Source organism: Panthera uncia (assembly GCF_023721935.1).
Source record: "Panthera uncia isolate 11264 chromosome C1 unlocalized genomic scaffold, Puncia_PCG_1.0 HiC_scaffold_4, whole genome shotgun sequence".
In the NCBI taxonomy this organism is placed as follows: domain Eukaryota; kingdom Metazoa; phylum Chordata; class Mammalia; order Carnivora; family Felidae; genus Panthera; species Panthera uncia.
Window position 1 is genome coordinate 34,489,890 of NW_026057585.1, and position 25,562 is coordinate 34,515,451.

General features: G+C 45.1%; 1 protein-coding gene across 1 annotated transcript in view; it reads left to right on the plus strand.

The window, feature by feature from the left end:
• The first annotated feature begins 375 nt into the window (after positions 1-375).
• The window catches only part of LPAR3 (lysophosphatidic acid receptor 3), a 79,871-nt gene continuing 54,684 nt past the window's right edge, over positions 376-25,562 (plus strand). Inside the window, exon 1 of the mRNA XM_049618480.1 lies at positions 376-605. The gene's annotated coding sequence lies outside the window, so the exon portion shown is untranslated. The remainder of the gene's footprint in view (positions 606-25,562) is intronic.

Genomic DNA, 25,562 nt, shown 5'->3' on the forward strand with positions numbered 1-25,562 from the left:
TTTGAGGTTCAAGTTTTAGAGCAAGCATTTGGCCTGGCAGTGAGCCTGCCTCCCCTGGGAAGGTGGGTGTGGGCTACACTTACCCAGAGCCACTCCAAACATATCTCTTCCCGACGAGCGAGGAGAGACAGAGGGACAGCGCTTTAATACCGGGCTCCGAGGTATGACTCTGTAAGCCCTGTGGGTCCTAGCGGACTTCTAGTGGGCACCATCACTCCTCCAGGCCGGCCACCCTCCTGGGGACCAGTCCCAGGCAGGAGGGCATCTGTAGGAGAGCCCCTGTGCGCCGATCCGTGCCTCGCCGGTGGGGGGCGCTCTCTCGTGGGAACAGTCGGACGCCAGGGGCAGGACGGGGCAGGGCGGGGACGCGGCCCCTCCGCCCCCTCGGCGCCACCCCTTGCTCCGCCAAACTTTCCTCGGGCTCCGGGCGTGTAGCAGCTGCCGCTGGAGAGGAGGGGCGCCGCGGCCGGCCCGTCTAAACCTTCACCGCTCCCCGCTCCCGGCCGGAGCCCGGCACCCGGTCGCCTCGTTGCGCTCGGCCCCGAGGGCATGCAGCAGCCGCAAGGGCCCCCGCTCCCGGGCTCGGCGGCGGGCGAGCGTGAGCGGTGAGTGCGGGCGCCGGGCGCGGGGAGGGTTCCCGGAGCCGGGGCGGCCGGGGCGCGCTTGGGGAGGCCGAGGCGCACCTCCACCGGGCCCAGCACGCGGCTTTTCGGGTTTGCCTGGCGTCCAGCCGGGTCCCGAACCTACTCCAAGCACCTGGGACAAACTCCGGGTGGCGCATCTTGCCCGCCCCCACTTTTTGTCTTGGGGGTGAAAAGCAACCGGGATGCAGGATCCGCGTTGCATGTGCTGTGGGCTGGTGGGCTGGGCGCCGGGAGCGCGACGCAGGCTTCGCTCTGCCTTGGCACAGGTGCTGCTTTTCCAAGCCCAGCCTCACAGCCCTTGATGGTGAACTGAGTTTTTCCCGTGGAGCCCAGGGATTTAACCTTTTTCAGCCTCGGGTTAACGCCCGGGACGACGGTGTGGCAGGATAAAGCTCGAAGTCTGCAAGGCATAAAGATTCGTGCAATCGTTACTATTAACAAACTGGTAACACTGGGGGTGGGGGTGGGAGGGGGTGCTTGGTGAGTTAATGAAGGTCCCCGTGATCCCCCTCACCAACGGAAGACAAAAGTGCTTTGTTCTGTAGCAATGTTACTTTATTGCTTTCCCTGAGCAAGTTGTGACTACCCAAAATTGCTTACAAGTTTCTCAACTTGTAATTGGAGTAGTGACTGAATATTGGCACACAATTTAGTCTTATAAAGGTAATCATTAAAACGGGCCTCAAAAGCAATTTTTAACTGAGTAATTTCCTCAAAATATGTCCCTGTCATTTGTTATTGTCATTGCAACACATTTCTGCCTCCTCACTCCTTTGCTGCCCAGAGTATTACCTGGTCTTGGAATGTTACTTTAAAAGTTAAGGGCCACTTAGCTTCTTAGGGTAACTACTTATGTTGTTTTTTTTTTTAATGAGTTGGATGATGAAGTAAATGCCAGCTACAAACAGATGATCTCTTCTTTACCAGCGAGTTATTAGTCTATGCATTGCATGGCGTTTCATCAATGCATGGACTTTTTTATTGTTAAGGAGAGTTGTTGCACTTTCTGGTGAACTATCTATCAGTAGTTGCTAACCCTGCTTTCCCTGAGACTTGGGACCCAATTTTGTGTGGTCTGAGTCCAGTGAGTTAGAATTTTTTCAACTAGAAGTTATACAGTTAGAAACACACAACTTTGGCTCTGTTAACATCATGCTTATCTAAACAAACAGGACCATTCTAAAAAGACCAGCAAACAAATCCTGCCAGTGAGGTTTATGTACTTGAGATAAGCTTCCAGAGTTGTCTCTTGTGCCTTGAGACTGTATGGAGCTAGTATCGTGTACTAGGACATGTTAGATCTGGACTTATAAGCTGCTGGCCATATCTTCTATTGACCGTCACTACTGCGTAACTAGAAACGTAGATCATTTGGGCACATTTTTTGTTTTCTTTTTTCATCTTTCACATTTAAAACTTTGTGGCTTTGATTTCAATATAAATGACACATCCTGTCTTCTAAATCTGACAAATGCATAAACCAGCTGCCAGCCCCTGTATGTTACGGCAGATCTATTTTAGGTATCTGGTTGTTGCATAGGATGTTTGGTAGAACAGATATGCCTGTGGTTTCTATGAATGAAGACTGATCTCAGAAGACATAAAAACACGTGATTGTTTCTGTCATGAACCTATCTGAGAGTCTATAACATGTTCATGCTTTCCCTCATTTTTCCAAAACCCACACACAGGACAAATGCACACAGAAGTGTAGCCAGGCAGCAGTCGAGGCACATCCTGCTCAAAGTCTTGCACACATGCCCAAGGCTGACTGCTTTGCCCCCATGTTTTCCATCTTTTTGATGAGGGGGCAGAAATCACCATAACTTAAGTCCAACCTCTTATTTCTTTGGGGTGGGGCAGGGGGAATTGCTGTAACTCAAATGGGAATTACTATAACTCAAATTACCTATTAGCCATTCTCCTTGGAGTGTACATTAGTTCAGAATGCTTTCTGGTCTGTGATTATACCCAACAGAGTGGTTAAGTCTGATTGCAAGCTTCTAAATGGCAGAGCCGGGGGCCCAAGGCATTATTAATGTGGTGTAAGGAAAAGAGCAGGGCTTTGCCGTCAGACCAGCCTTTGTTCCTGGCCAGGCTTTGTGACCTTGGATACTTGCTTCACTTCTCTAAGCCTTAATTTCCTTGTCTGTAAAAGTGAAGATTATGTCCACCTCCGAAAATTAGAAGAGAAAGCACTCAGCAGAGTGCCTGATATACAGGAAGTGCTCCTTAAATGCTGGTTGCCATCTTTTCCTCCAAGACTGATATTTGTCTAAACATGGGTGCAAATGCATGTTGTTCTGGCGAGAGTGCCAACAGAGATTCCCGAGCTGTAGGTGACTTAGAGATGTTCCACCCACTTCCTTGCTTGCTTGCTTCCTTCCTGGGTCCTTTGTTCTTCTTTCCATCATTCCTCCTGCAGGCACTGAGCCTCCTCCTCTTTGGCCTTGCTGATCATTTGTTCCTCATCCTGGATTCTGCATGTATGTGGAGGAGTCCCCTGGAACTTAGTCCTGCCAAGGATGGGAGAGGTGGAGGTGAGGGGCGGGGTGCTGTCTGCAGAAGCCCTGAGAGTTGACCGAGTTAGGCAGTTGGAGAACATGGGTTTGGTTCTAGTCCCAGCTCCACTTTGTGAGGTCTTGTGACCTTGGATAAATCGCCTGTCATCCTTGAATCAGTTTTCTCATTTACATAACAGGGATAATAATTCCTTTTCTACCTACGTGCATGTGTTGTGGGTGCCGTTAAGTCGTCTGTGTGAAAGAGCTTTGTGCCTGTGAGGACCACATAAACGTTGGAATTAAAGAGGCAGGGCCTCCAGATGTGGGACACCCTAGGCAGGTTGCATGGGGGTGGTAGGGTCTCCATACGGGTGTTGGGTGTGCTAAGTGCTCATTGCTGCAGTCCCTCCAGAGCCTTCTCTCCTGCCCTCCCACGTCGAATGAGACTTCACGGAGGAAATCCTGCCAGAGGTTGCGAAACTGTGCTATGGGGAACGCAAATTTCAGGACTGAGATGACTTAACACTGTGTGATCGAAGGCACAGGGCAAAGTTCCGAAGAAGCAGTAATTCCCTCTTAGTATTACCTGTACGGTCTGCTCATCTCAGTTCTTGGTAGACAAAAACACAGAGCTAGCTAACCAGCCAGTGAGTCAGAAGAGCATGGCCACGCAATCACCAGACATGGACTTGGGGTGCCTGATGCCATCCTCACTGGCATGTGCCTTCTTGCTAACTTAGGTCTCTGCGGTTCGCTCTGCAAAGCACTGAACCAACTCAGGGCATTTCCACCCCACAGACAAGCTAATTATTGAATTCATTCTGAAAGATGTGTGGTGCTCTGCCTGATCTGCCTGGTGGGCCAGGCCAGGCCCAACGAAAGGAGGGTCCTGATTTCCTGGGTTGCGCCTATCCCTCTTCACTCTTGAGGCTGATGTCCTTCTCCTTATTCCTCTTCTCCCTTCATCTGCTGGCCCTGCCTCTGCAGCACTTGACCCCTCTCCTCCTGTCCTGCCGCCTGGTACATTAAACTCCTTCCTTGCCTGTGACCCCTGACATCACCCAGCTCCCATGGACCTTGCCTCCTCTCCTTAGGTGTGAATCATTCATACACCTTAAGCTGGGCCAGACTAGGTGTCACTCTGGAAAACAACCTGCCCAGTACAGCCTGCCCCACCCCTTTCTAAAGATGTTAGTCAGCCCCCCTAAATACTCATCAACTAGTCCTGTGTCTTCACCTCCAGGAGGTGCTCCTGGCCCTGGCCTTGACTTAGCCCTGTGCAGATTCTGTGACATCATCAGGGATGGCTTGGCAGGTAGCAGGGCTGGGTTGGAGGGCACCTTAGTCTCTGTGTAAGTGCCACCCGTTTGCCCAAAGGCCCTCCAAACAAACAAGCAATCTACACAAAAGCAGTGTGCTTGCTTTGTAAATGAAGCTTTTGAGGCTTCCTTGGTCTCCCGTTACAGATAAGCTGCCCCAAAGCCCCTCCTCTACAGAAATTCTGGAGCTGCTCCCAGATCGACTCAGATCATCTAAGTCAAAGGTGGGCAGTGGAGTCAGTCAGAGGCATTCACTCCCCAAGGAGAGCTAAAGAAATCCAAAGTTAAGCCCTTGCCGGTAACTGGTTATTGAAGACCAAAACAAGAGACCACTTACAGAACTCACTGACTCACGTGCCTCCTGCCCTGGTTGATTTTTAGTAGGTTAGTCCTTTGAATGGGGGCCCTTTCCCTGGGGTCACATGGGTCTGACAAAGAGAAAATAAGTATAATCATATCCTATATCCCCATGGCATTTGAATTGGTTAGAGTTCTCCAAAGAAACAGAACCAATAGGATATAAATAGATGTAAGTGAGGATGTTTATTGTAAGAATTGGCTCATAGGGTCCTAGAGGCCGAAAAGTCCCATAATGTGCCACCTGCAATCTGGAGAACCAGGAAAGCTGGTCGTGTAACTCAGTCTGAGTCTGAAGGCCTGAGAATCAGAAGCACTGATGTCCAGGGACAGGAGAAGATATAAGTCCCAGTTCAAGCAACAGGGAATATTCCCCCTTCTTCTGTCAATGGAACATGACATCTACTCACATTGGGTGATGGCGATCTTAGTTCACCAATTCAAGTGCTAATCTCTTCCGGAAACACCCTCAGGGACACACCCAGTTAATATTTTATCAGCTATCTGTGCATCCCTTAACCCAGTTATGGTGACACGCAAAATTAATCATTGTAACACCAAATCAGGAAATTGATGTTGGTACAACTCTACCATCCAGTCTACAGAGCCCACTCATATTTCTTCAGCCATCCCCCAGATCACTCTTTTCTTGCTTTATCTAGGATACACATTACATTTATTTGTCATGTCTCCTCTGGAATAGTTCCTCAGACTTAATCTGTTTCTAAGATCCTTGCATTTGTACAGGTCTTACATGCTGTAGGATGATTCTCCAGCTGGGTCTAGCACGTGTTTCTTCAGAACCAGACTCAGGTCATGTGACCTTGGCAGCACTTTGCTCTTCTTGGTGCATCACATTAGGGACACAATGTTGGGGCACCTGGGTGGCTCAGTCGGTTAAGTTTCTGACTTCCCTCAGGTCATGATCTCACAGTTCATGGGTTTGAGCCCTGCATCGCGCTCTGTGCTGATGGTGCAGAACCTGCTTGGGATTCTCTCTCTTTCTCTCTCCCTCTCTTCCTCTCTCTCTCCCTCCTTCTCTGTGCTCTTCCCTGCTCGTTCTCTCTCTGCCGCTCAAAAATAAATAAAGGAAAAAAAAAAAAAAGGAAGGTACACCATGTCAAACTCTCGCTGCTGGAATATTGGCCTTGAGCACCTGCTTATGTTGGTGTCTGCCTGCTCTCCTCACCTTAAATTCACCACTTCTTTCTTTGAGATTTATTGGTGTTTGTGGGGAAGTACTCTGAGGTTATGTTAATAGCCTGTTCCTCATTAAACCTCCACCTACGGCATAACCAGTCATTGATGACTTCTGCCTGAATCAGCCACCTCTGTGAAAGTTGCCACATGGTGATTCTGTATTTCCATCACTCCCACGTTTATTCATTGGCATTATACTGTAAGGAAGAATTTTCTTTCTCCCTCCTGTATTTACTCATTTATGTTAGAAAGCGTTCATGGATTCCCTTTGTATCCAAAATGTTGAAATCTGTTACCATCATTATTTATTTTGATGCTCAAATGGTCCTCATTTGACCAGTGGAAGCCCCTCAAAACTGGCTCCTGTGTCCTTTTGATCTCCCCATTATTCACCGAGCATTTTTTTTTTTTAACGTTTATTTATTTTTGAGACAGAGAGACAGAGCATGAACGGGGGAAGGTCAGAGAGAGGGAGACACAGAATCTGAAACGGGCTCCAGGCTCTGAGCTGTGAGCACAGAGCCCGACGCGGGGCTCGAACTCACGGACCGCGAGATCATGACCTGAGCCGAAGTCGGCTGCTTAACTGACTGAGCCACCCAGGCGCTCCTCACCGAGCATTTTAAAATGTTCTGGTACCACAAGATATTCCAGGCTTACTTTGTACTTTCCCTGACCTAGGTAGTCTCCCTTTTGGAAAAGAATGGTATTTAAAAACCAAGATATGGAAGATTGATGTGCCCATTGTTACTGGAGTGTCATTGTTTTAGACCTCTTGGACGGAGCTAGGAAGTATATGTATATACATATGCACACATATACATTCGTCAATTTGTCTACATTAGGCCATATGTTATAAAATCATGAATTCATAACAAAGACTCCAACTCCAATCCAACACCCAGGGATCTTTCTACTTTTACCCCTTTATCTTTGTACGTATATTCTCTGGTGGTTAGAAACTTGTGTCTAGCTTCTACTGAAGCTTATCTTCATTATTTTTACTTACATTTTACTTGTTTTTACAGTATTTTACTCTTAGTTGCCCATGGCCCAACCACAAAGGCCATGCTGCCTCCTCTGTGCCTGACTCTGTCCCCACGGCCTCTTGTCCTTGGCTGCCAGGCCTGCTAACCCATGCGCCTAAGCAGCTTTGTTATCAGCCTCCAGCCCCTTTGCTCACCAGTCTCTGTTGCTCCCTAACATGTTGCCCATGCCTCGGTGCCACTCCCCAAACTGCCTCTCATCCTATTGCATTCTCCCTCACAAGCTGACCCCTCCATTCTGGGGAAGGAAGAGAAAAGAGAAAGCAAAGGAAGCGTGAAGAAGATGGGAATGAAAGCAAAGATCGAAATAGTATAAACAAAGCTTTTGATAACATATTGCCAAATCGCACTCCCCAGAAGTTGGATCAATTTACATTCCCGCCAGTATGTTAAGGACAGGCCTTTTTCCCTACACCTTTGCCAACACTGAGTTTTGTTTGCCTATTTAAACGTCAATCTGAGAGCCCTTCACTTTTGTCTCTGTTATAGCTCACACCATATTCAACTCATGGAAGTACTACACGTCCAGTTGTCATCTCACCCTTTAGATTGTGGTTTCTCAACCTTGGCACCGCTGACATTTTAGCTGCACAATTCATCGTTGTGGGGGCTGTCCTGTACTTTGTAGCCTGTGTAGCAGCATCCCTAGATGCTAGTTAGCACTCCCAGTTGCGTCTGCCATATAAATGTCTGCAGGTATTGGGAGATGTCCTGGGGCAGGGGTGTATGGAGGATTAGCCCTGGTTAAGGCACCCACTGCTCTAGATTACGAGCTTCCTGCGGGTATTTGACCTCTTTTTTTTTCTTTTTAAATAATTTTAAGTTATTTTTTGAGAGAGAGAGAGAGAGAGAGAACATGCAAGTTGGGGAGGGGCAGAGAGAGAGAGAGGGAGAGAGAATCTTAAGCAGGATCCATGTCAGGCGCAGAGCCCAATATGGGGCTTGATCTCATGAACCATGGGATCATGACCTGAGCTGAAATCAAGAGTCAGATGCTTAACTGACTGAGCCACCCAGGCGCTCCCATTTGACATCCTTGTACGTGCTTGTACATCTTTGCCTGTCTTCTGCATATAATGACCACTGAGGAAATGTTAACTGGACAGGGATGAGAGGACTCAATGGTTGGGTAGAATTCACTATGATAGGACAGTGGAACTTACCCATTACATGTTTGTAACTCTCCATGTATGCGAATTCCATGAATATCTAACAGAGGGAAAAGAAAATGAATGTCCACAGGACTAGGTCATTACTGGTCTTTCTCAGTTAATTTCCAGTCTAATTTCTTACAAGTCAGATGATTGAATTCTGTGGTCTAGTTCAAATGGTAGACTCTATTGTGTTGATGGGGAAAGTACAATGCCGTTGGAGAAGGTGTTTCTTAAGTTAGATCATTCAGGGTGTTAGAGGTAAATCCAGTTGCTTGTTTTTCTGAACTTTCTCTGAAACAGGCAAACTGACTAATCATTGCTATTTTTTGTTATGTATTTAGAGTTTTATTCTGTCATTTTCATTTCATGGTATGGACTGTTTCCCATAAGCTTTTGTCAAAACTTATAAGTAGAGGCATGCTTACAAATTTTGTTGCTGTTTACCATAATCATATTCTGTTTCTTCTAGAATCAGTAAATGTTTGCAAAAGGCATTAATGTCAGTATGGAGAGCAAACCTGAATATTTCATTTCTCATGGGGGCATAGAATTAAGTACCGAAAAAGGGCTCCATTAGTCAGTGTGGTCCAAGAACCCTGGGCCAGAAGGATGAGCGCTGGTGAGAGAGAATCAGTCTGTCCCAGTTTTAGTTTTCTTCTCTGGAACGTGGAGAATGCTACCCTGCCCATCTCACCACAGGATCAAATGGGAAGAGATGCGAACTCACTTTGAACACTTCTTCTGGACCTGGAAGTGGGCTGAGGTCTTTCCACTGGCTATTTCATTCACTTTGTCCTAATCACCCAGTGGCCCAACAAGGTAGAGCTTGTCTCCCCTTTACACCAGAGGAAATGGAGGGTCAGAGAGGTTAAGTAACTTTCCCAAGGCCCTATTGATAATGGCTGTAAAGGAATGAATCCTAGGTGTCAGATTTAAATCTGCCAACAGTCTTAGAAATTAGATACTATTATTATCCCTATTTTACAGATGAGGAAATCCCTTAATTAGCTTGCTGGTGAACAAGACTTCAGACTCAGGCCATGTAGCTCCAGAAGCCATGCTCCTTTGCATGTGGACATCTAGCTTCCCCAACACCATTTGTGGAAGAGACTGTCTTTTCCCCAGTGTGTATTCTTGGCACCCTTATTGAAGGTCAGTTGACCATACACACATGGATTTATTTCTGGGCTCTCTATTTTGTTCTGTTGGTCTAGATGTCTGTCTTTTTGCTGGTACCATACTGTTTTAATTACTATAGCTTGGTAATATTTTTTGAAATCAGAAAGTATGCAGCCTCCAAATTTGTTCTTCTTTCTCCAGATTGTTTTGGTTATTTGAGGTCCTTTGTGTTTTATATTAATTTTAGGATTTAAAAAAAAATGCCACTTAGATTTTGATAGGGATAGTTCTGAATCTTTAAATCACTTTGGATAGTATGGACATTTTGACAATATTGAGGCTTCCTTTCTGTTAACATAGCATGTCTTTCCATTTATTTGTGTCTCTTATTTCTTTTATTGATGTTTTGTACTTTTCAGTGTATAAGTCTTTTACCTCTTTAGTTAAGTTTATTGCTCAGTATTTTACTCTTTTTGATGTTGTAAATGGGAATGTTTTCTTAACTACCTTTTTGAATTGTTCATTGTTAGTGTATAGAAAGGCAATTGATTTTTGTGTGTTAATTTTGTATCCTGCAATTTTTCTGAATTCACTGATTAGTCCCGACATTTTTGTGTGTGTTTGTGTTTGCGTGCAACCTCTAGGGTTTTCTGTGTATAAGATCATGTCATCTGTGAATGGACACAATTTTACTCTCCTTTTCTCATGTGGATGCCTTTCATATCTTTGTCTTGCCTAATTGCCCTGGCTGCGACTTCCAGTACTGTGTTGAGAAGAAGTGGCCAGAGGCTACTTGTCTTGTTCCTGATCTTAGAGGAAAGGCTCTCAGTTTCCCACTGCTGAGTATGATGTTTGTAATGGGAGCCACGCTCTTTGTCCACTGTGCTCACCTGCTCACCTGCTGGTGTTTGAACCCAGACGTGAAGTCTAGGTTCTTTTACCACACCGTGGTGTCTCTGCTCTCCCTCCTCTACCTCCTTTTCCATCCCTGCCTCCCTGCTCTGTCTCGGGCAGCAGCAGAAGGAGGTGGCAGTGCCTGAAGCCTAGTCACCGCAGCACTGGGCACATTCTCAGGCAGGAAGAACTTCATTCCTGGCCTGTAGTTATTTTAGGGTAGATGTAGGATGACTTTGTCATCACTCATTGTTAAATTGAGATGTTAGAGCGCAAACAGTTAAACTTCCAGAATGCTGGCTGTATATTCCATTGATTTTTTTAAGAAAATTTGAGTTATCTGACTTTCTTAGGAAGTACTATTTGCCATTGTATTACTTCCTATGTGCTAGGCATCTTGCCAATCACTTTGTAAACATTGCTTTAATTTAATCCTTCACCAACCCCATACAGTCACTGTAGTTATGGTGCCATTTTTATAGAGAAAGCAAAAGGCTCTGACTGCATCATCAGTGTGCCGGGTTAGAGCCATTTGTGAGTGTGACGAGTCTACATCTGACTCAGGTCCAGCTGATGCTGAAGCTTCCGCTCCTTCCCCATTATTACCCAGCCCCTCCTATGTGACATGGCCCCCCATGCTTTCCTTGAAAGGGTTTAGTTTATCAGACGCCCCTGGTGTGGCCTTTTCTTATCTAATCTCTGTTTTATATACTCGTCATAGAATGTTCCTTTCTTTCTTTATTCTGACTGACCAACATCTGGTATATGATGGAGGAGGAGGGACAAGAAAACCACCTAAAAATAAAACAAGCTCCCATTCAGAAGAACAGGAGACACGCAGCAGTCACAGGTGCATAAAAATAATGAAGCCGTGCTGGGCAGGAATAAAAGCTCTCTGCCCTGGTGGTGGGGTAATTCTGTGGGTGGTCCCTGTGTTTGCTTTCCAGGAGAGGCCTCACAAGGACCCTGACTTTGACTTTGACTTTGTTTCCTGTGAAGTTTCTTCCTTGTCCGTCTGTGGCCGTATCTGAAATGGGTGTGGGAGAGTGTGCTTCTTGGGGAAGAGTGAACAGGGGCCTTTCCAGGCCCAGCTGTGGTAATACAATACCTTCAAAAGTTCCCTGGCTTTCTGGTCTGTTCCATTAACCAGTTACCACATCCGCTTGGTTCTTGACCAGGTTCTTAAGCTTGCCTTATTTCCTACCTTCTGTGCTTGGCCCACCTCTGTCTTCCCCCTTCTTTGGTCTCTACCTTGAGATCCTCTAAAACATAGCCATGGGCAGGATGGTGCACCTTTACTCTGATCTTTACTGTAGGCCTGTCTTCCTTTGCTTCACTGGAACGTCTTATTGACAGACCTTCAAGAAAGGCTCTGAGTGGTGATACCATCTTTTTGCTCTCTGGGGTCACAGAAGCAGTTAACTTTTCTAATCCCCCAGTTTCAAGATGGTGTCCATTCCTGTACACCTACTTACAAACAATTCTTGCCTGAGCTCATCTCTTTCTTGTAATGCTTTGCTAAAAGCTGCAAGGAAGGAACAGCCAATGCATGTTCACGTTCTATTTCATTCCAGCACCTTCACCTAGAGCTGCGGGCTTCTTGGGCAGAGTTTCAATACACAGTGCCTTGAAGAAGACAGAAGTTTATTTTTCTCTCTTGTTGACAGTCCTGAGGTGAGTGCTTAGGGTTTGAAGGGTCCCTTTCTTCTTGTTTTCCCACCATCCACTAGGGCAATGCTTCTCAAACTCTCTTTGTTGAAAGGCTGGTTTTCTTTCTTTCCAATACAGCAAAAACCAATAGTTGTGTTTTGTGAGCCACTGATCACGCACTTTGTATTTCACAGTAATGTCAAAGTGCTGTAAACATTTCCAGGTGTTTATTTGTGATTTCTGTACTTATCTCCTTATTGGTAGAAACTTGTCCTTGCACTCTGTTGAATCATGCTCCTTTAGCGCTCTGCCCTGGTCTCAATGCTTAGTGCTGAATCACAGAGCTGACTGTGTTCCCGTTTGCAGGAAAGTGAAAGAGCACGGAGGAGCACACATGGCATGTTTTAGGGCTAACCTGGAAGTAGCTCACTTCACTTATGTTCACATTCCATTGCGAGAACTTAGTCATGTGGCCAGCCTGGCTGCAAGGAGGCGGGGAATGGAGTTCTTTCCAACTGGAAAACAACTTAGCAGTCTGAGCCATAGAGCGTAAGCTAAATACTGATACAAAAATAATAATAATAATAATCATGGGCGCCTGGTGGCTCAGGCGGTTGAGCAACCAACTGTTGATTCTGGCTCAGGTCATGATACCAGGGTTCTGGGATCAAGCCCACATCAGGCTCTGCACTGGGCATAGAGCTTGCTTGAGATTCATTCTCTCTCTTTCTGTCTCTCTCTCTCAAATGAGAAATTTAAAAAAATGAAATAAAGTCATGAGAGCAGTCTCAGGGCAGTATACACTTATGAGCAAAGGAGCTAGAAGAATGAGTCTAGTGTCCTACCACACAGAACAGGACTTCTTAGAAATGGAATCTAGGGTCGGCCAGTCCTTCTTTGCAGCCTGAGGGTCAGAGCCCTGCTGTATGGTAAGGTTAATAAGGGGAAGTTCACTGGAGAAGAGGCTGAGAACCATTCTCTGGGGGAAGCCCAGCCAGCATAGACTCAGGTTTGCAGCCGAGTTAGAATCCCCAAGGCTATATCCCAAGTGCTGGAGCAGGAGCAAGTTGAGAGCCCAGAACACTGCAGTAGTTGGGACCCAGTGGGGCATCAGGGAAAAGGTGGCCCTGCTAGTCTACCCTGAGCCTCAGCAAAACATTCAAGAGAGAGAACATACAAGGGCCTGGCCAGTGTGAGTGGGACAAAGTCTGTCCGATTACAAACCTCTCTGCCAACTTCTGTGTGCTGCACCACGGACAACTTGTGAGGCCTGAGACCACCATCATTCTATCTCCCGGCACTAAAACCCTGCTGTTTAAACTTGCGGCTGTATTTTTCACTGTGGTCCCGTTATCTCCAAGAGCTGAAAGGAAGATGAGAGTTCCAACCTACATACGTGCTGTCTTCATGCCAACTTTCTTCTTGTTTATCTTGAAGGCAGTTTGGGAGCTTAGAATGAGACTGTGTGAGAGGTGTCGGGGCTTGAGATCATTGTTCAGGAGTCATCCACATAGAGAAGATCATTTAAGTAGTAGTAGTTCGGGCGGGAGAAAGTTTAAAGGGAAGAGAAGGGGAGGCTGAGAACAAGTCTAGGAGTACGTATACTGCAGGACTGATGGAAAAACGGGGCAGTGATACAGAGGGCTAGGAGAAAACACCAGGAAAGAATGGGGTCACAGAGGCTCAGGTGGGGAGTATCAAGAAGGGAATGACTGGGGCACCTGGGTGGCTCAGTCGGTTGAGCGTCCGACTTCGGCTCAGGTCATGATCTCACTGTCTGTGAGTTTGAGTCCCGCGTCAGGCTCTGTGCTGACAGCTCAGAGCCTGGAGCCTGTTTCGGATTATGTGTCTCTCTCTCTCTCTTCCCCTCCCCCACTCATGCTCTGTCTCTCTCTCTCTGTCAATAATAAATAAACATTAAAAAATTAAAAAAAAAAAAAAAAGAAGGGGATGACTATTTGTCAACTTCCACAGTGGACCAAAGGGAAAGAGGACGGGAAGGAGAGGATTGGGGAATTACTAAAACTGAACACATTTTTATTTTGTGCTGATCATAAGCAAATACTTGTTTGCGTCTCGAAGAACAGGGAGGCAGGATATCAGCTCTGCTCCCAACAGGTTTGGAAGTGACGTTAAGACAAATAAATTGTAATAAAGTGTGTTGAATGCCATCGAAGAGGTACCTAGTATTTCTCCGCTAAATTTCTTGGGAGAATACCTGTACTTTCTTTTCACTCCTGTATCTCCCGAGCATTAATCAACATAATGTGATCAAGTTTCCACCTCCTCTGCTTCCCACCAGCTGACTGAAACTGACCAACCCATGAGCCAAACATTTGTTGTGTATCTGCTCCCTGCCCCTGTATTGTGCGTCCGGTGCGCAAATTTAAGTAAGAAACTGTTGCAGCCCTTGAGAAGCTCACTGTCTGGTGGGAAAGGCTCACTCTGGGGTAGAGGACACGCCTACAGTGTCACCCTAGGAGTCCTTCCTAACAGTGGCTAAAAGGAGTCAGAATCTAGCGAATAAAAAGCCAGTTCAGGAAAATCAGTGTGTATGTGTAGGAAAGTTCCAGTAGTATGGGTTTGTCTTAAGTTCCGGAAGCAAGGATTGCTTCTCATCTCCCCCAGCCGTGTTTGTATTCGTATTGGAGGGAGCAGGTGGAAGAGCGAGAGAGAGGAGAAGAATTCTAGAATAGGGACAACTCTCAGTGCTTTTGAGCCTCCAAGCTTCTGTGCCTAGTCAGGGACTATGTTAGGCTGGTGTCTCCAGAGTCTAAAGATCGTCAGGAGCGCCTGGTGGTTCAGTCGGTTAAGTGCCCAATTTTGGGTCAGGTCATGGTCTCACAGTTTATGAGTTCGAGCCCTGCATCAGGCTGTGAGCTGACAGCCCGGAGCCTGGAGCCTGCTTGGAATTCTGTGTGTCTCTCTTCCCTCCCCTGCTTGTGCCACCTCTCTGTTCTCTCTTTCTCTCTCTCAAAACTGAATGCACGTAATGATCGTCTACCAGTGTAGCATTTCCACCAAGGCTGCAGGCCATAGAGCTTCTGGGAGAGCAGCACTTCCCCAGGATTCCCCACAGCTGGCCCTGCCACTGGGGGATGGATCGGTGGTGCCCACCCATGTGTCACCCTTGTCATATATCTGCATTGCCTTTGCCTCGCATCAGGCAGCAGTGCCCCCTTGGCTCAGGTTGTCATTACCCTCCCCTGCCCTCTACTGATTGTAAGGGAAAGTCTACTGATCCCTTCTCTGCAGCATCTGGTTTCAAATCTGGCTAATCCTTAGCCCAACTTCACACTGATCCATGTCATGTATTTCCATGGTGTGTAAGACCAGCAACACAGGTAGAGCTGGGATGGGTCCTGGATTACACTGAAGGACATCTGTGAGGTAGACTCCAGAATGCAGGGATCCCCTGGAATCCAGTGCCATCACCTGTGTTTTCTGTAACCCCTATTGCCGTGGGTAAATCACTCATTTATTAAGTCCCTGTGCGTGGAGAAACTTAGTAGCGTTCTGGTGCATGTAATGGGACACTGAGGGCATCAAAAGAGTTGAGGGGCGCCTGGGTGGCGCAGTCGGTTAAGCGTCCGACTTCAGCCAGGTCACGGTCTCGCGGTCCGTGAGTTCGAGCCCCGCGTCAGGCTCCGGGCTGATGGCTCGGAGCCTGGAGCCTGTTTCCGATTCTGTGTCTCCCTCTCTCTCTGCCCCTCCCCCGTTCATGCTCTGTCTCTCTCTGTCCCAAAAATAAATAAAAAACGTTGAAAAAAAATTAAAAAAAAAGAGTTGTGATGCTGGTCCATGCCCTCGGGAATATGATTTATTCCTCTTTCCTTCTCTGGGAGTTGTTTGTTGGATTCACAATGTTAAGAAATGTTAATATTACTAAATATTACTAAAAGATTTAAGAAACTCCGTAACATATTAAAAGCTTGAAAATAACCTTTTTTTGTCATGCTACAGTGTACTTTAAATGACATCTGTATCATCAGCGTTCCACAAGAAACAGATGATACAGTCACACTGGTAATTGGAACAGGGGAAACGGTCACTTGGTAACTGGCAGAGGGCAGAGTTCACGGAAACCAACAAGAGATGGTGCGGTGCCAACCGAGAGTTGGAAGCAGCAAGGAGCGGTCAAGGCTCCTCAACCTGAAAGCCAAGGGGAGGGGGAGGCTGCCAGACAGCAGCTAACCAGGCCAGCCCACGGCAGCCCGGCGGGGAAGGAGCAGGGACCGTCAGTGTCTCAGCTCTGCCTTCTCCCGCCTCACAGCCTCACAGTCTCTTGCTGTGCCTCTTCGTTGGCTGGAGCTGGAGGGCAGGGGAGCTGCTGATGGAGTCCTGCAGGGTAAAGAGCACAAGGAGAAGGCTGGAGCGGGGGTTAGGGGGGCCCACAGATGAGATCAGGCATATCGCCCAGATGCCTTTTGTATGCATTTCCATGACCAGCCACCTTTGTGCTCTAACTACCAGACAGGCCCTGCGGGGTGGGAGAGGGAGGCAGGATGGGGAAGGCTGTGAGATTCCCACTTGAGTGACGAGTGCTACTCCCTGACCAGGGCGTAGAATCCCTGCAGGAGACCCTCTGGCTTATTGGTTTAGCAGTAGTGGTGCTCTCTTTTAGAATCTCCGAATCCTTGGGGCACCTGGTGGCTCAGTCGGTTAAGTGTCCAACTTTGGCTCAGGTCATGATCTTGGGGCTCATGAGTTCGAGCTCTGTGTCGGGATCTGTGCTAACAGCTCAGAGCCTGGAGCCTGCTTCGGATTCTGTGTCTCCCTCTCTCTCTGCCCCTGGCCCGCCTGCACTCTGTCTCTCTCAAAAATAAATAAACATTAAAAAAAAAAAAAAAAAAAAAAGAACCTCCGAAGCCTTGAATAAAACAACTCTTACCTACTATAGCCACATGCTTTGAAAATACGATTTTCCTTTCTATACAGAGTTTTAGAATTCGGTCAGGGCTGGTGTCATCTCCAGAGGCACAGAGGGGCCACACTGCAGATCGCTATGGACCCATCGCTGGTGACAGTGGGGGAGTATTTGGAACAAACTGTATAAAGCAAGAGACTCTTGAAGATCCATTTTAGGACTGGAGGCAAGGGACAGGGCCATGCAAAGGAGTGAGCAAGGGAATGCAGTATTGGAGTTAGGTTGAGACAAACGGTTTGGACCAAAATTTTGTCTGTTGTGGGTTTTACATCTAAAGAAACCTAATCATCTTCTTCTTCTCCTCCTACTCCTTCTTCTTTTAACGTCTATTTATTATTGAGAGAGACACAGAGCGTGGTCAGGGGAGGGGTAGAGAGAGGGGGAGACATAGAATCTGAAGCAGGCTCTGTGCTGACAGCTCAGAGCCCGACATGGGGCTCAAACTCACGAACTGCGAGATCGTGACCTGAGCCGAAGTCGATAGCTTAACCAACTGAGCCACCCAGGCGCCCCTCAGAAACCTAATTTTCTTCTTGTGGAAAGTCTTTGCTATAAGCAGGAACATTCAAGTTTCTCAAAATATATTTTCACAGTGACAGAGTTCTTTGTACAAGATACTTCTTTTAGCTATAAATGTCTACACTTTAAATTATGGCACTTTCCTCCTCCAAACAGTAAAGCATGTGATTACATAATGGTCTAAGGATTATTTGCTGTGTGATAGAACATGTTATATTATGTGTGAACATTCATTTTAAGCATTATGCTTAGCATCTTTCCTTTTGAGAGGGTCAGAGGACAAAGTGTCTGTCATCTTTCTAGCCTCGTGGATTAGATGGCACTAAAATCGCATAATAGATAAAGCAAACACAATGAAACATTCACATTCTATTTGGACAGGTTAAGTCAGGGAATCTGCTGATCACATAAAACCCACGTCTCACTTCTTTGGTTTAGTTCTGCATGTTTTGCTTTCCTGTTTAATCGAGAGGTTTAAGACAGACTTCAGTCATCAGCGACATCTGGGGAACAATACATTCACTCACAGTTGTTTAGTAAACAAGTCGTAGATAGAAGCAGTGTGTATATACCGTGGCCTCTTATGAATCCGCCCACTCGGTGGAGAGAGAGAGCAGGGGTTGAACCAGCTGCCATACAGCAGACGGTCCTCCTTACCTAAAGGGCTCAGAAGCGTGCAGTGGCAGAGGGACATGTTTATTCTGCCAGGCTCCAGCTGCAGCTCTCCCCCGCAGGTCACCACCGCTGGGCCGAGCACGACCGACCGGAGCCACGGAAGTTTGTCATTTCCCAAGTGCACCCCGCGTGTGTCTGCCCCTCCTCTGTGTGGCCACTGCCTGGGAACTTTACCACCAGTAGAGGCCCTGGGTGCATTGTGGAGGCCTTGTTGTGTGGAGACGGAGGGTCTAAATCAGAACAATTTTGTATGCCCGACTTTACTATTCCTTCTTAAGAGATACTCAATCACAGACAGTATCCATTTAAATTGAATCTCAAACAAATTGCTTCTCCTCTGTGTGTTTTACCCTAACAGAGTACAGCAACTTTTGAAACGTGAGCTTTATTTATCTTGAAATGACTGAAGTATAGTGAGGTTGATAACATCCTCTCCTCTCTTTTTTAAAATCTATTTTATTTTTAAATGTGAGTGTTTTAATTTTTTTTAATGTTTGCTTTTGAGAGAGAGAGAGAGAGAGAGAGAGAGAGACAGAGCATAAGCGAGGGAGGGGCAGAGAGAGAGAGAGGGAGACACAGATTCTGAAACAGGCTCCAGGCTCTGAGCTGTCAGCGCAGAGCCTGACGTTGGGCTTGAACTCATGGACCGTGAGATCATGACCTGAACTGAAGTTGGGTGCTTAACTGACTGAACTACCCAGGCAGGTTCCCTTTTTTGTATGTACAGAAAAATTGAGCAGATAGTATAGAGTCCCCTTGTTATACTTCTACTCCCGCACACCGTTCTTTCTATTATTTGCATCTCATCAGTGTGGTACATTTGTTATAATTAGTGAACCGACATGGATATAGCATTATCACCTAAGTCCATATTTTATTCAGATTTTCTTCGTTTCTACCCTAATGTCCCTTTTCCATTCTAGGATCCAAGACACGTATTGTATTTAGATATTATGTCTCCTTATGTCTTCACTGTGACAGTTTCTCAGATTCTCCTTATTTTTCTTGACCTTGACAGTTTTTGAGGAGTCCTGATCAGGAATTTTGCAGAATGTCACCCAATTGGGATTTGTCTGAGAGTTTTCTCGTGATGAGACTGTAGTTGTGGGTTTGGGAAACAGTAGAGTGCCATTCTTAACATATATCAAGAGTACAGATTGGCAACATCACTTATCACTGTGGCTGTTGACCTTGATCACCTCCGTAAAGTCATTTGTCAAGCTTCTCCACTGAAAAGTGATTCACCCCTCCCCACCCCCTGCCCTTTCCCTGCTGTCCTCTGGGAGGAGTTATGTTCCCCTCTTTTAGAGTAGAATGTCTGTATAATTTATTTGGAATTCTTCTGCATGGGAAATTTATCTCCTCTTTTTCATTTGTTATTCAGTCATTTACTCACATCAGTATGCATTAAGAGTGTTTATTTTATACACTGGTTTATAGTCCAATGCTGTTTTGTTTTGTTGCTCAAATTGTTCTAGCTTTGGCCACTGGGTTGCCCTCTCTTTTGAAGTTATGTTCAAAGAGGAGTCATAGTTTCTGATATCCATACACACAAGGGAGAGGTCTCAATTGTGGGACTGCCCTTCAGACCACCCTGTTCAAGGGTGGTGAACTCTACTCCTCACACCTCTCAACCACTGGGGCTTGGAGCCAAGTCCGTGGAGAAAATGAGAGAGTTGTGAGATCCAAATTAGAGGGTACACAGAAGAAGAAAGTAATAACGCTCGGATTGGGTAAACAGTTACGGGCATGCGGACATGTATGCACAAGGATTGCATTTAGTTCTATGTTTAACAAGTGTTTTACTGAGTGCCTACTGTGTGCTGCGCACTGTTCCAGGTACTGGGGATGACACACCCTAACAACACAATGTCCTTGACTTCCTTCTCATGAGAGGTAGACCATAACCCCAGTAGATGGTGACAGGTAGTCAGAAATGCTGCAAAGAAGAATGAGGCAGGACAGAGGGCGAAAGCTCAGCAGGGTGGCGTGAGGTGCTCTTTTAGAGAGTGGCAGAGGAGGGCTGTCTGATGCAGTGACATTTGAGCAGGAATGAAGTGGGGAAATGAGCCTGTACGTATGTGGGGGAAGAGGCTTCTGGGCAGAGGGAATAGCAAAGTCCAAAGGCTTTGAAACTAATGGCTAAAATGAACCTCAGGGATCACATGTGGACTTAAATCTCCCATGCTATCCTGATTTTACTATTAACATGAATTATTAAAAAGAATTCAGTGAGCAAACGTGATTGCTTATGCAGAAGTGGTCTCGTTTCTGGCCATTAGCACAGCAGCTGACCTAACCTCCAACTCCCATCTGGCTGGGGTTTCCAGAGGGGAGCGGACTATTCCACATTTGCAGGCCTCAGGAAAAGGAAATATGCACAGCACCCACTGACCTCGTTCAGGATGCCCCCTGTTGTGTCCTAGGAGGAAGGGGGAGCATTATTGAAAGCCAGCTAAAAGGCCAGCAGCACCGTGTCTTATGAGATGTAGCCAGAAATAAAAGCTGCTTGAGTGGTTTTCAAATGTCTTAATTTTCATAATTGTTTCCACATTATGGGCTAGCTGAACATTTTTTCAGAGAATCAAGTTTGGGAGAGTCTAAATGAAAGCTTTGCTCATGAAGTTTTCATTTGGATTCCACATATAGACTTCCTAAGCCATCATTTTATGAAGTCTTAAATTACTGAAGTTTGAAGTTGTGGTAATAGCTCCAAAGTTTAACATCTTTTGTTTGGGGGGTCGGTCGGAACTAGCCAAATCCTCTAAACCTTTGGTATAAAAGAGAAGAAGAAAGGGGGGGGGGGAAGGAAAAAAAAAAGCAGCTGGGGATTTGGCAGAATTAAAGCTTCGCAACATTAGTCTTGAAATTGACCATGTTGTGTGGCCCACTTCCCATAAAATTTGAAAACAAATTTTCAGAAAAGTGCCTTTTCTGTGCTTCTCAGGGCTGTTAAAGCAAAACAAAGAAACCCAGGCTATTTATAACGCCTAGATTTTTTTTATGGTACAGGACAGTCTTTGAATGTGTCTTGATTGGATCATTCTGTTTTGGTAATTCTGTAGTGATTGTAAGTGTGACTGTAGTTGTTGGGTGTTTTGTTTGCCCGTGGAGACAAAGTGGAGTGGCGTCCATAGGCATGCGGGCCTGGGAACACAGCTGCCTGAACAGAATCCAGGGTTGTCTCTTACTAGTTGTATGACCTTAGGGAAGGGTGCTTGAGTTTCCTCACCTGCCAGATGGATGTGATAGTATGGGCGTCACTGTTGGGAGGATTAAATGAGATGACCCACCAGGCACAAAGTAATCACTCAAATATTAGCAGTTAGGAATAGTAGTAATGACGTGGACATAGGAAGTTAACTAACCCAAGAACAGAGGTAAGTAGTTCTCTAATGGACACATTTAGTGCATGATACGGAGGTCAGCAATGGTGTTTGACCCTTTCGTGTTAGTGGGAGAAGAGAGAGTGTAGGACCGAGATTTATTCGTTCCTCCCACGAATGCTGATGCCACAGATGTGGTCAGAATTGGCAAGATCCCTGTTCTCCTGGAGCAGAACAGTCCAGGGGTGGGAGATGGACCATAAATGATGCATAGACACGGAAGAAAATATATAACAAATGATAGATGCCGTGGTGAAGATAGAACAGGGCTCTGTGGTTACTTTGGAGTTTTCAGAGAAGGTGTCTCTGCGGAGGAGATGTTTAGGCCCGGATCACAGAATCCTATTTTAAGGGTTTGAGAGAGTTCAAGAGATAATAAATTGATCATTTGTTATGAGCTCATTAAATTTTTTGGTAATTTCCAACTGAGAAAATATGATGATCTGTCATTAGTATGTACTAGGGACCATCAATAAGTTTGCAGCATATGACGGGGGGAGGAAAAAAAATCAAAAGCACTAATTCACAAAACTTCCAGTTATTCAATTAAAAAATTTTTTTTAAATGTTTTATTTATTTTTGAGACAGAAAGTGACAGAGCATGAGCAGGGGAGGGGCAGAGAAAGAGGGAGACACAGAATCTGAAGCAAGCCCCAGGCTCTGAGCTGTCAGCACAGAGCCGGATGCGGGGCTTGAACTCACAAACCACGAGATCATGACCTGAGCCGAAATCGGATGCTTAACCAATTGAGCCACCCAGGCACCCCTTCTAGTTATTCATTTTTGAAGCTCTGGGGTGATTGCATTAGGAAATGTTTTACAGGAGAGCTGGGGAAAGGGATGTCCTGATTTGATTAGTTGTCAATGTCTGAGGTTTTACGGTTATATGACATTTGAGGCAGGAAACCATTTTATTTTCATTATCACTGAAAAACTCTCAAGTGTGCTGTGCCGGTGAGAGTAGCAGTAATGAACATAGCGAATCCTTGAGGCTTTTCCTTTGAACGTGAATTTTGATTTTTCAGAGCCATATTTGTCAAAGAAAGGTAGGATACATTAAGTGGAATGTATGGTCCCAAGGCAGAATTAAACTAGCATTTAAAAGTCTCTTTACTTATTTATTACAGAAAATGTAGACCAGAGAAAAAACTGGGAAGAATTTTTTCTAAGTGTTTATTTTTGAGAGAGAGTGCTGGCAGGGGAGACAGAAAGAGAGGAGGACAGAGGATCTGAAGCGGGCGCTGCACTGACAGCAGAGAGCCCCATGTGGGGCTCGAACTCACTAACGGTGAGATCATGACCTGAGTCAAAGTCGGACACTTAACCAGCTGAGCCACCCAGGAACCCCAGGAAAGAAATTTTTTAAATGATTCCCAATTCTACCATCCTTAATGAACTATTTGCACTTTGAGATTTTTTTCCTTCTATTTTTCTGTATCTTTAAAGGATAAGTCAAGAAATATATGTGTGTAAAGTTTGAGAAATGTAGATGTGTACATTTTTCTGTAGTGGGCTTTTAAAATGAATAAGTCTTTTTATTTCCAAAAAAAAGAAAAAAAAATGTATGTGTGTGCATATATATGAATATATATGTATGCATGTGCATACATACTTATATAATTATTTACAATTAAGATGATGGCATGTGTGTGCTTTTTCTCATGGTAAATACAACTTCATGGTAAATACAATTTTCAGTGGCTGTACAATATTCCATCCTAGGGAATCTTTTTCATAGTTTCCCTGTGTGAACTTTATTTGCTCTCATTGTTGGTTTCTCCCAAAAGTAGGGTTTGAGGCTGGGAGGTAGGGAGCTGTTTGGTGAGAGTTCTGGTTAACCATGTTTTTTTCTGTGGTTTCTCCCTCAACGTGGTAAGACAAAACTACTTCTCAGTCTCAGGACGATTTTTGTTGAAATATGTTCTAAGAATGTGCCATTTGGGGTTTGATGGAGGGAAAGTTGAATTTGAAGATTTTTCAAGTAAAAATCATTGAGGTTTTAGGGTATCATATAATTACAAATTCCACCATATTTATGAACCAAAACTAAAATGTTAAGACCCCTTCAAGAGGAAATTCAGGAAATTTAAAGTGTTCTTGGTGGTATCTTTATCCCAGTGTCTTTCTGACCTATTAATTGATATTGCTGATGAGTTAGTCAAGGATAACATAACTTTTAAATTAGAAGTGTGTTTCTCTTGGGGCACCTGGATGGCTCAGTTGGTTAAGCATCTGACTTGGGCTCAGGTCATGATCTTGTGGTTCCTGAGTTCGAGTCCCACATCAGGCTCTGTGCTAACAGCTCAGAGCCTGGAACCTGCTTCGGATTCTGTCTCCCTCACCCTCTGCCCCTCCTCCACTCATGCTCTGTCTCTCTCTCTGTCTCTCTCTCTCTCTCTCAAAAATAAAGAAACATTTAAAAAATTATATATATAAAAAATAAATATGTTTCTCTTAGCTATCTAGAGTATATAGCAAAATAAAGTACATAAGTTATTTTTTATTAGTGAAAGAACACATAATAATTGCACCATGAAGATTCTTCATGTTCTTGAATGGTTTGTCTTGAATTTCTATATACTGTTAATACTGTTGAAAGCTGAATTTTCTCCTTGAATATTTGAATTGAATTACACTAGATTAGTGTCTTCAACTCTCATATGCAACTGGTGAGATTAGAAATACGATGAGTTTGACAATATTTATCAGAAACCTTTAAATAAACTTATACCCTTTACTTCATGAAGTTGAAATCTGTGGATGAATCCTAAGCGATCCTCTTGGGCAAACTGCCTGTTGGTGGTGGGTCAGTTGGGCTGCTTCCATCCAGAGGGGACCTTCAACCCCGACTGTGGGGGTGCCTTTATAAAATAAATAAACAAGGGTTTGGTCCTTTTCTTTAAAGAAAGAAATCCTAAGCAAATAGTTGGCTAAGTATGTAGAGATTAATGTACAAAAGTGCAGCCTTGCTTATAGAGGCTAAATATTACAGACAACTGAAATGTCCAACATGTAGGGATTAGTTAAATAAAGTGTGTCATGTTCATATACTGGAACCTCATGAAGCTATTCAAATTATATATTTTTAATTGGGGAAAATTATCATGATACAGCATAGGTATGTTGGCCTGTTGATGGAGTTGTCTGCTGTTGGCAGTTAAACGTTGGTGAATGTCTGCCAAAGAGAGTAGTTTTTCTTTTGTGATTAAAATTGAGTCCCCTTTCCTTGTAATTGAAAAACACTAGAACCATTTGCCTCTTGAGACCATTGCCAGTTTGTTTATTTTAAGCATATAAAATGATATTTTACTTCATATTTACTATGACAGAGAAGTAGGTACCTAACTCATGTTAAAGTATCATTACACCATTAAAATATAAATTAAAAAGGAAACCCAGGGGGGTGCCTGAGTGTCTCAGTTGGTTAAGTGTCTGGCTCTTGATTTCTACTCAGGTCATGTTCTCACAGTTGTAAGATTGAGCCCTGTGTCAGGCTCTGCGCTGAGCATGGAATTCTCTACCCCCCCCGCCCCTCCCCCCTTCAAAATAAATAAATAAAAACTAAAAACAAAAAAAGACAGTCTAAGATATATTTCTATTTTGTGCAATTTCAAACTGATATCTGCTCTGCTTATCCTGATTCTGGATATGGTATTGGATTACAGCATTTATAAGAATCTTAAAAGCTAGGGATTTCTGTCAAGCTCGTACTGTTAGAGCCACATCATTCACACCAGTAGACTGCTAGTGCCTGGGCCTACTGGATCTCTGGTTTTCCAGCTAATACATTGCAGCCTCAGTCCTTGAAAGGGAGCCCATAGTCATCGTAGCTCTCGGTTTCCTGGCTTTCAACTCCAGCTTCCTTTGATGGGACCCTTCATGGCTGTGGCCAGACCACTGTGAGGCAGAACACCTGTTCTCTCTCCACCAAGCATAGATGGATAGGCATCCTTAGGCTCCTCTCAACCCCTCCTTGGCCAGAATCCCTTAGTTTTGGTGTCCAAGAGATCTTGTCCTGAGATCAGCGTCTTCTCTGCCTGCCTGATGCCCCAGTTTGGGGTCTACTTTCAGACATATTGTCCTGAGGACTCACCCTCACTTGGCAGGTATGTTCTTTAAATTTTTTTTTTTCAACGTTTTTTAATTTATTTTTGGGACAGAGAGAGAC